Here is a 15,515-nt window from a genome sequence, read left to right on the forward strand (position 1 = left end):
ATTGAATTGTCACGTATTGGTACATACCATAGTAATTTTAAAGTCTTTTTAGTTTGGGATCATTTTAAGGAAAATGAAACATTTTTTTAATAATTGTAATTTTTTTTAATAATGGTTATGTTTTCCCTTCAGAAATATCTGTATGTTACAATATAATTAGCACATTATAGCTAAATACCTCTATCTGAATATGTGAACTTTTTTCTTTAGAATTTACTGTGGGGTCCTTAAGCCCCTTAGGAGATTGTTAGTGATCACCAGTAGTCAGTAGGTCCCTTGTTGTGGGACACACTCTATGTTAGATGCATCATACCTTTGCATGCAGTGCCAGTGGTATTTTTTAGCATCTGGACTAATGCTTTGCCCACACAAATCATTGTTTTAATTGGCCACCGGAAAGCCCCAACTGATAGACCTAAAACGGTAATCCTAGTTAGTAATATTAATTTTTTAAAACTTTGGAAATGTTTTAAGAGGTAGATGAAATTGTACAAAGTGTAATTACTTTTGTTATAAAAGCTTTGAAATAAATTTTTAAGATTACTTAATAAGAAATAAAGGTGTAGCAAGTTACATGAAGAGTCCAGTTGTTAGCCAGCTCCCTTATATATCTCTCTCATTATGAACGGTCTTTCAGTGAAGTATTTGAGATTAAGCCTTAGCTCTTATGTCTATTTAAATACCTTAATGTGTCTTCAGCAAAAAAGGAACACAGGTACATATTCACAAAATAAATTCTAAGTCAGGAAGTCCACTCAGCACAGCACCTAATGCATGGCCCTTACTGAGATTTCACCAGCTGTCTGAATGCTGTCTCTTCTCTTCTGGTCAAGAATCTTATCTAAGAATACGTATTGTGGTTAGTGGTCCTGTCTTCAGTCTGGAACATTCCTCAGTCATTTCCTGTGGTGGCCTCCATAGCTAAGAGCACAAACCTGAAATCTGTAGGGTAACCCTTAGTCATGGCGATGACAGAGTTGTCCTCTGCTAGCGTCTGTCCCGTTTCCCCTCCATGAAGGCATTACTTTCCCGTTAGTTACTGTTCAGTGCTATCAGGGCAGGTAGTGTGAGATTATACCGGTGTTCCTCATCAAGACTCCACCCACTGGGTCTCCGTGCCTGAATCGGTCACCACGGTGATAGTTTTCCACTGATGACACCACAGTGCCGTTTTCTGTCATTCTTCTATAGGAACCCACTGTATGGAACAGCTCTCCCTTCTCCCTCATGGATGTTTTTCATGTATTGTATCACAAGTTCCTAATTTACCGAATGGGTTGTAGTCTATTACTAGTCTTACTTATTTTGAATGCTCATATTGTCATTTAGGCAATGAGAGGCTCAGGGTGGCTTTTATTCCCATGTCTTTGAACACTTCTGGAACCTGGTGTGGGTGCTGCCGCCATTCTGGAACATGGCGCTCTGTGGCTTTCAGCAGTCAGTACTTCTAGCCTCACTTTGTGTTTTCTTTGCCCCATCCTCGTAATACACCTTTTTTTCTGGGTAACTCTGGCTACTTTCAGTGGAGTGTGGTATTTGGAAACTGAAATCTGAGCACATGTACTGGGTCCTCGGTAGACAACACGAACTGTGTGTATGTGTATGTATATGTCCACACATATTTTTGTATATGCATCCTGTAAGTGCATGCATCTATAGCTATGCCTATATCTGTGTTTACGTTTTTTAAAACTAAAATTTCAGACTGATATTTCCAATTCCAATCTAACACTTTAGGGTCCTCTCTAGCGTTCACTGGTTCTGTGTGTTAAATACCTGCTACAGTAGTGAGATACCTGATTCTGGTTATCCTTAGCATTTTTATATGCTTAATCATTTTCCTTGTTTTGCCTATCCTCTGTCTTGCCTTCCTCCTGTCTTTTTCCCTCCAACTGCATTCCCTGTGTTCTTGGTTTCTGACAGCTATGCATGTGCCTCCTGTTGCTGTCTTCCCTTCCAGCACCCCGGCGGGGAGGCGCTATGTGTGCTACCCTCCCCCTTTTGTACTTCCTTGAATGCTGCTGGGCATAAAACACAGTAAGGTTTTTAGTTGAGTTTGAAAAATTATATACCATTTTATATTATGATACTGTTACAAGGTACTTTTTTTCTATTTTCAGCTTGGATCAATGCTTAATTTTTTAAAACAATGGTTGCTATGTGTTGCGGCATCATGCTAGGTCTACTGCACAAGTGGAGATTGACAGCCTCTAACTGTACAGAGTCGAGCCTACTGGGAGGCAGAACTGCAGTTTCCTGTGATGAGATTTACAACCTGGAGAGAGCAGGATGTTTTGGAGGTAGATCCCTGGAGTCCTGTGTTTGAATTTTCTTCTTAGGACTGGTTGTACTGAAAAATTTACTGTATGGATCATTTGATGCCTGAGGTACGGGTATGTGATGTGTTCAGGGAGCTGGATTAGCTGAAGGAGTGGCTTTGAGAGTTGCAGATGTGTGTAAGACCAGTGCTTCAGTTTGATGGTCCCACATTCTTCCTTTCTTGGTTGCAGAATGACAAGTCATGTTTCTGAGCAAAGTGAAATTTTGTATTGTACAAAGTTCATATGCTTATGGGGGTTGATGTCAGGTGCAGTGATGTTTCTAAAAACATTTGTTATAGTGATTCTTAGCCCAGTAGAAAAAAGGAATTATAAAAGCAGATTTTCTTGGTGGGGCATAGTGGTACCTGCCTTCACTCTGAGTACTGTGAGAGGCTGAGGCAGGAGGACCACAAGTTCAAGTCCAGCGTGGTCAACTTACTGACTTAGTGAGATCCTGTTTCAAAATAAAAATGAAAAAGGGTTGAGGATGTAGGTCAGTGCAAAGACCCTGGATTCAGTCCCAGTACTACCAAAACCAAAACAAAATAAAAGTTAATGTAGTCTACTGAAACTTTACTTTGTGTTATAAAATAAAACCTAGAACATATAACATACTAGTATGTTAAGGATTGAAAATATTTAGTGTTCCATGTGAACTTGTTTATTTGTTTGCTTAAACCTGTTTACATTTTGAATATAACTACTTAATAATTAGTGCTACATAAATACCTACTGAAATAGTTTCTAAATAATGTTTAGCCTATTATGAAGATTCTTTGCATAAAAATTTTTTTTAAAAGATTGTCAATGTTGGCTTTGTAGAATTGTAGTATTGGCCAACTATTTGGGAAGTATGTATTTGAGTCTTGGATTAAAACACATATATGAGGATTGACACTGCCATTCATTATTCACCACATAGATTTCTGGGGCATTAGGTCTAAAGAGGTAAGGGGACTTAGAGGAAATTTAGAAGTTGTCTTTCTATTATAGATAAATGTAATGTAACTTGTGCTAGGTCATAGAGCTTGTGTTCAGTGGAGACAGGAGCCTGTTTAGCTCTGCAGGTGCTAGGTCAATATCTATACCTCCAAGGTCTTAGTGCTTTTGGGTTTGGTAGTTGTGGTGATTATAATTATCTTTATTGTTACTGTTTGATTAGCTTAGTAATTTATAACACCAGACTTTTGCCAGAAGGTTGAAATGCTGATGGTTAATAATAACTTGGAACATTTTTAGTACTTAATAAAGATGTGTACAATGTCCTCTCATCTGTAATTCCAAATGATAAGCTGTAAGTTCAGCATTAGTATGTACGATAAACAGAAAATCTGAATTTCCCTTAGTATTACGGCTCACATGACTACATTCCTGGGAGTCAAGATTTCTAGTATTCTGTGAGGAAGTGAGTAGTTTCAAAGGGGCCAGTTTATAGAAATTAAAGCTGCGGTGTCTACACAACCACTTGATGGTTGAGGCTAACGGTAGCCTAAGAAAATAAATTAACTGGTTGGTTGTTGCCATTTTTCAGTCTCTTTCCATTTTGAATTTGAATCTATTGCTGAGGGAGAAAAAAAAATGTGGAATTCTGATTATCTGAGGGGTGGGCCGATAGATCCATCTGTAAGTCAAAAGGAATTAAAAAACATATTTGGAGGAGCAATTTTTGGAGTTAGGATCTATACTATGGAAAGTAATGAATTGCTGCTTAGAAAAAATTGCTTTGCAATTGCAGACATTTCAATCATAAAGGCACATGAATATATGTATAATACATTTATATTTTAAAGCATGCTGTGCAGTTAAATGTTTAGGGAAATACTTAAACTTTAAAATGTACTGAAAATGTTAGGATGTCTTGTCTGAGTCTAGTTGATTGCACATCTCCGCAGTACATATAGTCTTCGGATCTTTGGGCTGGGGTTGTGAAACCTTATGATTTAGAGTGCTTTATTAATGTTTTTTTTTAAAAAATATGGAGCTATGTTCTTGTGTATAACTCAGCCATGTTGTGATTAGCTCCTTATTTTCTTGCTATATTTGGCTGTTCATGAAACAGAGCAAGCTTAGGGAATACGGTCCTAGCAAAGAAATACAAAAAAAAAAAAAAAGAAAAAGTCATATTCTCAAAGTTGAAAGGTTACTAGAGGATGTTTGTAGATGTGATCTTGGTAAGTTTGTAACTTAAAACATTTCTCTTAAAATTATGATAAAATATAGCACTCACAGTGTTCACTGTAAGAAATATTTACCCATCTCAGATAACTTATTCCTTGAGGAATTTAGAAAACTGAAGTTTTTTTTTTTTTTTTTTTTTTGGTTTTTCTCCGGTACCGGGAACTGAACTCACGACTTTGCGCTTGCCAGGCAGGCGCTTTGCCGTTGAGCTAAATCCCCAGCCCCGAAAACTGAAGTTTTATTCACTGTAGTTTCATTGTCATAAACTTCGGAAATTTCAATCTGAAGTCTCTTTGGGCATTTTAAGGGTGTATCTCAAGAAAGACCTGAATCTGAAAAAACGGAAATAAACTATCTTTGTTCTATACATGAAGTTGAAAAGTGTGAACTTCTCAGTCTGGAGGATTTGTGAGCAGAGTCCATAAAATGCAGACTTAATATGTCAAATCTCAGAAATCTTTATTAGAATTGAATTTTCCTATGAAATTTTCACAATGGTTAGTGAAAATCAAGTAAAAGAAATAGTATTGCATACATAGAGCAGAATAATTGTAGACTATACTACTTACATGAGGTATTTCATAGAAAAATATGTACCTTCAAAATACACTTACAATGAAGGATGGATGTAGAAGCTTTTCTGATTGTAAGGAGAAAAAAACCATTTACTAAAAAAAAGTTCTGTGTGCCAGGCTTGATGCTTATTTCTGGGAATTCTTGTAGCTATCCTACTGAGTACTTTTGACGTGCATTTCCTTAATGACTAATGATGTTGAGCATATTTCCCTGGGCTTATTAGGGATTTTCATTCTTTCTTGGAGGGAAATGTACATTTAAATCCTTTGCCTGCATTTTCATTGGGCTGTCTTTTTTTTTTTTTTTTTTTTCTGAGCTTTAAGGGGTTTTTATGCATTCTGGATACCAGACTTATGGTAGATAGATGATTTGTAAATGTTTTTCTCTTATTTTGTACGTTGTCTTTTTATTTTCTGGAAAGTGTAATGCTCTTTGCATAAGGTTTTTAAATTTTGATGGAGCCCAACTGATCTTTATTTTTAAAGTCTTGATTTGTTTTAGAGCAGTATCAGGTTCACCAGAAAATTGTGTAGCTGTACATAGCCTGTCCCCATAATTGGCATCTGTATACCAGAGTAATGTTTGTAACAGTTGATGGACTTACACTGACATGTCATTATTGTCCAGTCTAAATAGTTCAGGAGTCCATTCTTGGTGTTATGCTTGCTATGGGTTTGGACAAATTTATATCCACCATTAGTATCACACAGACTCTCTTCATTGCCCTAGAAATCATTTGTGCTTTACCTCCTTTCCAACTCCTGGCAACCAGTGATCTTTTTACATTTATAGTCATTGGCACAGCTTGGAACCAACCAAGGTAACACTTGGTCGATGTATGCATAAATAAGCTGTACATTTAGACAGTGAAATATTATTAATGCAAAAAAGAATGGTTGTCAAGCCAAGGTAATACATGGAGGAAACTTATATTCATAAGAGGAAAAAAAAAGCCATTCTGAAAACACTTTATACCATATGATACTAATTATATAATATTCTGGAAAGTGCAAAAATATAGAGACAGTAAAAAGATTATTATTTTTTGTCATTACTTGTGGTTTTGGTGTCCAGAAATTTGAGGTCATAAAATAGTTTATCTCAAGTGTTTTTCTTTAAGAATTTTATTGTTTTAGTTCTTATACTTCAGTCTTTAATTGATTTTTGAGTAACTTTTATGCATAATGTGAGGTAAAGGTCAAAAATCATTCTTTGTGTTTGAGTGTACATTTTTCCAGCGTCATTTGTTAAAAAGACCATTCTTTGGCCAGGGTTGTAGCTCAAAGGCCTGGGTTCTACTCTGTGTGTGTGTGTGTGTTGTGTGTGTGTGTGCGTGCGCGTGCACGCGCGCACGCACGCACGCATAACACACACAGACACACATACAATTCTTCTTCTTTTCAGTGATTTTGCACTGTTTTAAAAACTGCTGACCACGGACGCATGCCTCTCATGTCTTTTCCATTGATGCATGTCTCTGTGGAGTCCTACTTATCAATGCTTTGTTGTAAGTTTTGAAATTAGGAAGTATGAGCATTCCCAGTATAATTTTTACTATTTTTTACGCCTTGGAATTTTTTTATCATTCCTCTTTCCCTTCTTTCCTTCCATTTTTTGAGGCACAATCCTGCCATGTTGCCCAGCTTACCTTGCGCTCCTGAGATCAGACGTCCTAAATACCTAGTAGGACAGGCATACACCACCACACCCAGCTCAGCTTTCCAAGTTCAAGGGAGAAATCTTTGGAATTCTCATAGGCATTGCTTTGAATCAGTTGTCAGTTTGAGAATACTGCCAGCTTACAGTATTAAGCCTTCCAATCTAAGAACGTTGTTTCATTCCTTCAAGTCTTTAATTTCTTTAGTGTTTTATAGTTTTCAGATTATAGTTTTGGAGTTTTGTTAAATTTATTCCTCCTTATTATATTACTTTCAGTACTATTGTAAATAAATTTATTTTCTTAATTTTCTTTTTTGGATTTGTCTTAGCTACTTTTCTCTCGTTGCTGGGACAAAATACCTGATGCCCAAAATTAAGGAAGGAAGGGTTTATTTTGCTTACAGTTTGTAGAGGTTTTAGTCCATACTTGACAGGTTACAAGGCAGAGTGGCACATGGCAGAGGGCTATAGCTCATGGTGGCAGAACACAGCTGAATCAACAAGCACACAAAAGGGAGGAATGGCGGCAAGCAGCCTCTTCCTCTCCCTTACATATGCAAACTATCCACCCCAGGTGGTTATAGCTCTCACACCCATAATCAATCAAACTCTAAAAGCCTGCCCCATGGCCACATGAGGCTTTGGGGGGACACACAGACACAAACCATAACAGATTGTTCATGGATTATAAGTTTATAGAAATACAGTTGATATTTATATATTGATACTGTATCTAACAATTCTGCTGGACACATTTATGTCTTCTAAATCTCATTTTTACTGTATTCTGTAGAATTATTATATATAGGACCATGTTGTCTATGAAATGTTAGATTTCCTTTATTCTTTTCAATCACGATGCCTTGTACTTTGCCTGATTGTCCAGCTAGAATGTCCAACAGAGTGTTACCTTACAGTGGTGGGAGCAAGCATTCTTATTTCCTTTCTGTTTTAGAAGGAAAAAAACTTTTGCTATTATATTTGACTCTTTTTGTAGATGTTTATGTCCTGTTGAGGACATTCCCCTCTTCCCTAGCATAATGACATTTTCTCAAAAAGCAGTTGAAGTTTGTCACTTTCCTTGCATCTGTTGATATGAGAAGGTGGTTTTGTTTTTTAGTCTCTTGCTGTGGTGTAGCATAGTAAGTAAGTTTTCATATGTTAGGTCAGTCCTGGATACCTAGGATAAATCCCAGTTGGTCATGGTGTGTAACTATTTTATAATTATAATGCTGGATTTTGTTTGCAGGTATTTTATGTAGGATTTTTACACTTACATTTATAAGAGATACCTGTTTTCAGTTTTCTTATGGTGTGTTTGCCACAATTCATGTATAATGCCTAAATACTTACATTATCTGTGAAATTTTAAGCTTGTTATTTGTAACTAATATAGTTCTTTATGGGGTTATCTAAGTATATACACTTATTAAAGAAAATGGCCTGGGAATTAACGTTCACCATCACATTTGGAAAGAACTTATTAGGTTTGGAAAGAGAATACAATAACAGTTTTTAAAATGAGATAACAGAATTTATTGTATTTGTGTGCCCAGTTTGTTTTCTGTGTTCCACCTTTGTTTTTATTTTTTGGAGGAAATGTTTCCTCTCTGTCTCTGTTTCTTCTCTGTCTCTCCCCTCCCCTTCTCTTTATATACATGACTCAATTAATTATGATGTGTCTAAAAGCAATGAGGGATAATGTGAATGGAGTAAAGTGAATTTTATGGAGGTTTATCTTGTATTTACATTTACAGTTTTACTATATTTATTGAAGATTAGTACATAATAATTCCACTAATATTTGTCCTTTTCCACTAGAAGTATTAGAATAATTTACTGGGTAGGTTTCTTATTTCTTTTTTTTAATTCTTTTTAAATTTATTTTAAGAATAACAGAAGGAAAACATATTAACAAATAGACATCCATTACAAAACTGCATAAGCACAATACAAACAATACAGAGTTACAGACAAAGTGGTAGGAAATTAACAATTGTTGTTGTATTACATATTGATACCTTCAAAGTGGTTTCTCAGGAAAACAAATAGAGAGATGCAAGATTCATCAAATAAGTAATCATTAACTGTTCCTTTCAGTAAAGTGATAGAAGTCACTAGTACAACTATGTTAGCTATCCTGTATATACAAACATACATAATTTCCCCTTCTTTCTTTTCTCTGTTCCCTCACCCCAGCTGCTCTTTACTTTAGAGCATTTTCCTTTCGTTTCACAATGTCTGTCATACCTCCTAATTTTTTTTCACTCTTTCACGTTCTTACACTAGTAAGACAATACATTGCTTACACATGCAGGTCTGATTTATTTCACTTATGAGTATGGTCTCTAGTTGTGACCATTTACCTATAAAAGCTTGGAGTTTCTTTCTTTATAGCTAATATTCCATTATATAAAAGTACCACAAGTTTTTTATCCAGTCCTCAGTGGATGGACATTTGGGTTGGTTCCACAATTTAGCAATGACAAATTGCGCTGCTATGAACATAGGTGCACATATATGGCTGTGATACAATGTTTTTAGATCTTCTGGGAAAATACCCAGAAGGGGATTAGCTGGGTTGAATGGGACCTCTAGACCTAGTTTGCTGAGAAATCTCCAAACTGATCTCCAAATCTCCAAAAGTGGTTTCACCAGTCTGCATTCCCACCAGCAGTGGAGAAGAGTTCCTTTTTCTCCACAGCCTCACCAGAATTTGTTATTCGTTGATTTCTTAATGCTAGCCATTCTTACTGGGGTGAGATGGAATTTCAGTGTTGTTTTAATTTGCATTTCTTGAATGAATAATGATGTTGAACATTTTCTTATGTATTTATTTGCCATTTGTATTTCTTTATCTGCGAAGTGTATATTCATCTCAGCTGCCCATTTTTGGATTGGGTCTTTGAATTCAGGTGGGGCTGATATTTTTAAAATCTTTATATATTCTAGATAGAAGTGCTTTGTCTGAGGGACAATCAACTAAAATTTTTTCCCAGTTTTTGGGTTTTCTTTTTACTTTGTTGGCGATTTCTTTAGATGTGCAGAAACTTTTCAGTGGATGAGATCCCAGTTGTTGATTCTTTGAAGTGTTTCACGTGCAGTTTGGTTTTTGTTCATGAACTCTCTGCCTACCCCTATGTCTTCAAGGTTTTTACCCACTTTCTCTTCCAATAGATTTAGTGTTTCTGGTTTAATATTGAGATCTGTGATCCATTTTGACTTGAGTTTGGTACATGGCAATAGACTTGGGTCTATTTTCAACAAGCATCAGGTGGCAAGCCAATTTTTCCAGCACCATTTATTAAAGAGGCTATCTTTCCACCAGTGAGTTTGTTTGGCCCCTTTATCAAAGATTAGGTAGCTGAGTGTATTTGTGGTTGTGACTGTTTCTTGCAGTCTGTTCATTGATCCTCCGGTCTGCTTTTTAGCCAGTACCATGTTGATTTTAATACAATAACTTTGTAGTATAATTTCAGGTCAGGGATTGTGATTCCACCTGACTTGTCCTTGTTGCCCAGGATTGCTTTTGCTATTCTGGGTCTCTTCTGGTTCCAGATGAATTTAAGGAATGTTTTCTCTAGATCAGTAAGGTATGCTAATGGTAGGTTAGTGGGAATTGCATTGAATCTGTTCAGCAATTTTGGTAGTATGGCTATTTTCACAGTGTTGGGTCTTCCTATCCATGAGCAAGGAATATTTTTCCATTTATTGAAATCCTTTTTGATCTCTTTTTTCAGAGTACTGTAGTTTTCATTGAATAGATCTTTTACATCTTTTGTTAGATTGATTTATAGATACTTCAGTTTCTTGGATGCTATTGTGAAAGGTATGGTTCCTTAATTTGTCACTCAGTCTGTTTGTTGTTTGTGTATCAGCGTATTATTGATTTTTGGTGTTGACTTTGTATCCAGCTACACTGCTGAATTTGTCAATTAATTCAAGGAGTCTTCTTGTGGGGATTTTGGGGTCTTCCATGTGAAGTATCATGTCATCTGCAAATAGTGATCATTTTACTTCTTCCTTTCCTATCCTTATTCCTTTTATTTTTCTCTCTTGTCTAATTGCTCTGGCTAATGCTTCCAGAACTATGTTGAATAGGAGTGGTGAAGTGGACATCCTTGTCTTGTTCCTGATTTTAAAGTAAAAGCTTTCATTTAGTATGATGTTTGCTGTTGGTTTGACCTAGATGACTTTGATCAGGTTGAGGTAAAGACCATTTATTCCTATTTTCTCTATAGTTTTTATCATGAATGCATGTTGGACTTTGTTGAAAGCTTTCTCTGCATCTATTGAGATGATTGTGTGGTTTTTGTCTTTGGCTCTATTGATATGGTGTATATAACATTAATTGATTTGCGAATACTGAACCATCCCTGCATTCCTGGAATGAATCCGACTTGGTCATGGTGTATGATTTTCCTGTTGATTTGCTGCATTCTCTTTGCTAGTATTTTATTGAGTATCTTTGCGTCCATATTCATTAGGGATATTGGTCTGTAGTTCTTGATTGGGTCTCTCGCTGGTTTTGGTATCAGTATAATACTTGCCTCCAGAAATGAGTTAGGGAGAATTGCTTCCTTTTCAATTTCGTTGAAGAGTTTGGGGGGAGTGTTGGTATTAAATGTTGTCTGAATTTCTTGTGAAACTCTGCTGTGAATCTGTCAGGGGCTGGGCTTTTTTTTGTCGGTAAGTTTTTAATCACATTTTCAACCTCATTAATTGATATTGGGTTGTTCAGGATTTTTATATGTTCTTGATTCAACTTTGGTAATTCATACATATGTAGGAATCTGTCCATTTCTTCTGGGTTTTCTATCTTATCAGAGTAAAGATTTTCAAAGTGGTATTAATGATCTTTTGAATTTCTATAGGATCTGTGGTGATTTCATTTTTTTCATTCCTTACTGCGTGAATATGAGTTTTTTTCTTTTTTTGATAAGGTTGGCTAGGGGTTTATCAATTTTCTTTATTCTTTCAAGGAATTAACTCTTTGATTCATCTATGTTTTGGAGGGTTTTCTTTGTCTCAGTTGCATTAATTTCTGCCCTGATCTTTATAATCTCCTCCCTTCTTTGAGCTTTGAGCTTGACTTGTTCTTCCTTTTCTAAAAGTTTGAGGTGCAGCATTAGGCTATTTATTTGTTCTCTGTCTGTTTTCCTTATGTGTGAGTTCACTGCTATAAATTTCCTTCTGAGGACTGCTTTCATTGCATCCCACAGATTCTGGTAATTACTTTTTCATTTGTTTGTAGGTATTTTTTAATTTCTTCTTTAATTTCTTCTCTGACCCATTGATTGTTCAGGAGGTTGTTATTTAATTTCCAAGTGTTTATGGAGTTTTTGGAGTTCCTCTTGTTATTAATTCCCAATTTCATTGCACTGTGGTCAAATAATGTCCCTGGGATAATATCTGTTCTTTTGCATTTAGTTAGGTATGCTCTTGGGCTAGAATGTGATCTATTTTAGAGAAAGTCCCATGTACAGCTGAGAAAAATGTGTATTCTGATGTTGTGGGGTGGAACACTCTGTATATATCTAGTAAGTCCATTTTTTTCCCAAATTTGTTTGAGATCTGTTATTTCTTTGCTGGTTTTTCATCTAGTTGACTTACCTCTTTGTGTCAAAGGGGTGTTGAGGTCCCCTATTACAATAGTGTTACTGATTATTTGTGTTTTCATGTGTATTAAGAATTGTCTTATATAGTTTGGTCCTCTGATATTTGGTGCATACATGTTTATAATTGTTATCTCTTCCTCTTGCAGTTTTTCCCTAACAAATACGTAGTTACCTTCTTTATCTCTTTTGATTGTTCTTGGTTTGAAGTTTACAGTGTCTGCAAACAGAATAGCTACACCTGCTTTCTTCTTGGTTCCCGTTGCATGGAGAATTGTTTTCCATCCTTTGACTTTCAGTCTGTGGATTTCCTTTTGAGTAAAGTGTGTTTCCTGCATACAGCATATCGTTGGATTTTGTTTCTTAATCCACCCTGCCAGTCTGTTTCTTTTGACAGGGGAATTGAGGCCATTTAAACTTACGGTTATAACCGAGATGTGTTGGCTTATCATTGTCATGTTATTTACTTGCTGTTGGTTTCCTACTTTTTCTGCCGTTTAATTGCTTGCTCTGCTTTAGGGTTCCTTTCTATTGTTGTTCTTGAAATTGCTGTTATTTTTTTCTCTGTCTAGAATATCTTTTAGTACTCTTTGTAAGGATGGTTTGGCACTCATGAAGTTCTTCAGTTTTTTATCATGGAAATATTTTATTTCTCCGTTGAATTGAAGGATAGTTTGGCAGGATACAGCAGTCTTGGTTGGAAGCTGTTTTGTCTCAGGACCTGTAATATTTCACTTCAAGCTCTTCTCAATTGGATGGTTTGTGTTGAGAAGTCTGCCATAATTCTGATGGGCTTTCCTTTATAGGTGATCTGTTTCCTTTCTCTAACAGCTTTTAATCTGTTAATCTGATCTGTTTAATCTGATCTTTTAATCTGTTTAATCTGAACTGTTTCCTTTTTCTAACAGCTCTGTTCCTTTGCTGGCAATCTGGGATCTTGATTATTATATGTCTGGGTGTAGTTTTATTTTGGTTATGACTAGTTGAAGTTCTATATGCCTCATTTAACTGTATATCAGATTCTGTTTCCATGTTTGGGACATTTTCTGCTTTTATTTCTGCTAATATTCTTCTTATGTTGTTTGTGTTGCCTCCTGCAGTTTTATTGACTGCTATTTGTCATACATTATTCCTCTTTGCCTTGTCTTGCAGCTGTTGAATTGATTTTTCCTGGCACCTTGTTGATTTTAAGAGATCCTTTCTTTCATGATCACTAGCTGCCATGCTGTCTTCAAGATCTGAAATTCTATCTTCAGCATAATTCAAGTGGTTTTGGCAGCTTTCAGTGGAAGCTTTGATTTCCTGGATGTCTCTTTGATTCTGTTTCATGCTTTCTAGTTCATTCTGTATTGTTCATGTAATGTTTCCATCCATTGCCTATGTTCATCTACTTGTGTATATATTTCTTCTCTAGATGTGCTCAGCAAATCTTTCATTTAGTATTGTCATTTAATTTTTTGCCTGAGAGATTATTTCTGGTCTGATCTCTTCTATGGCCTTATGAAGTTGTTTCTTTACTTCCACTGCAGTCATTTCAGCAATTTTGGGTGTGTGTTTATCAAATTTTCCTATGTCGTTGTATCCTGGACTTGTTCTGAGTGGGGTGGAGTTTTGAGATTGTGTTTTAGTTCTTCATCTTGTCATGTTTGATGTTGTAGGCAGAACTCTCAGTCTCCCTCTTCCTTTGCAGCTCAGAAAAGGTCGCTAGTGTCCTTCATTTTACTGGTGGTCAGGCTTGCCCCTCAGTGTCCACAGAGATGCGCTGCTTAGTCTGGGGTCTTCCGGCAGATGGTGAAGTGTACCTAGTTCTCCCAGGTCTCAGATGTGAACTGTGATGTCACCCAATTATAGACTGTCTGAACCAGTGTCCACTTGCAGCTCAGGGCATGCGTATGACGCAAAAGCAAGCTGCACTGGTGGCACAATCATGGATCAGTGGTCCTGTGTCCCTAGGCAGTTCAGGACACAGGCAGAACCCAGACATGAGTTGCATTTTCAACAGTTTGTGCCCTATCTGATTCTGTGTCTCCAGGCAGCTCAGGGCATGCACAGGAGCCAGATGTGGGCTGCACTGGTGGTGATCACGGACCGCCTGTGTCTGTGACCTTCAGGAGGTCAGGGCTCAAACCAAGCCCAGACTCAAACTGGGGTGCTAGCAGTTCATGTACCACTTGCTCTAGTACCTTGTGCAGGGCACATGCAGGGAGGGCCCAAACGTGAACTCCATGTTAGCAGATCGTGGGCCTTCTGAGTCAGGATCTCCTGTCTGCACCAGGTGCATGGAGGGCCAGGTTTATCATTTCTTAAGAGATTGGACATAAAGTGGTTTGCAGTACAATCCAGAATAATTAAAGCCTGTTGTCTTATGACATTCTCTTATACATATAATTGAAGTTCATATCTTTAATCATAATTCCTTGTGAGTGGTTTTAATAATTCAGTGTGCATTCACATTCATAATCCCATCTGGTCATTATCAAAGCCCTGTCAGAAAAGGTCAAGTTAATATCATCTTCATTTGTCAGAAGAACAAATTCAGCTGTTGAAAAACCTTAGGCATACCAATCTGTACAGTGGCAGAGGAAGGATGATAAATCAGGTGTATAGAATCACAGCCCTGTGCTTTTTCTTGCAAATTGGATTGTATATATACAAATACCATCTGAAGACTATATTCTGATTTTTAAAAAAATTTTACTCTATTATTTCATACCAGGAATCAAATTCAGGACCTTGTGCTTGCCAGGAAGGCACTGTGCTACTGAGCTAAATCCCTAGTCTCTAGATTCTGATTTTTGAATGGCCTCCTTTCTCTTTTCATCCATTTTTGTGCTCAAGTTGAGAAATAGCAGTAGCCAACATTTTTACCAGTGCAGTAGTTTCTGTGATACATTTAGTTTCTCCAAAGGAGGGTATTTACCCTTAATGGAACTTCTGAGGAGAGAGTTTGTGCGGTAGTGAGAATTGCTTGGTATTTGGCCTGAGCTCACTATCCATGTTTCATACAGTTTTTAAAAATTATACTTAAGTTTCTTAGGGGCCCTGTGATGCTGAGAGAGAGCAGAACATGCTTTTTTGTTTCCAGTCAGTAGGATACCACTCCCTTCTTCAGTCAGCACATTTTTTGAAGTTTCCTGGAATAGTCTGCCAGTCAAAAGTACTATGG

The 15,515-nt window shown here is 36.7% G+C and overlaps 1 protein-coding gene across 3 annotated transcripts in view; it reads left to right on the forward strand.

Moving 5' to 3' along the window:
• The window catches only part of Klf12 (Kruppel-like factor 12), a 411,890-nt gene that overhangs the window by 39,355 nt on the left and 357,020 nt on the right, over positions 1 to 15,515 (forward strand). Inside the window, exon 2 of one of the 3 annotated variants that reach the window (XM_013516598.1) lies at positions 2,121 to 2,300. The exons of the other annotated variants lie outside the window; for them this stretch is intronic. The gene's annotated coding sequence lies outside the window, so the exon portion shown is untranslated. The remainder of the gene's footprint in view (positions 1 to 2,120; positions 2,301 to 15,515) is intronic. 3 annotated transcript variants of the gene reach the window in all.

The sequence above is a fragment of the Chinchilla lanigera genome, unplaced genomic scaffold (assembly GCF_000276665.1).
Source record: "Chinchilla lanigera isolate Chin_1 unplaced genomic scaffold, ChiLan1.0 scaffold00003, whole genome shotgun sequence".
Taxonomy (NCBI): domain Eukaryota; kingdom Metazoa; phylum Chordata; class Mammalia; order Rodentia; family Chinchillidae; genus Chinchilla; species Chinchilla lanigera.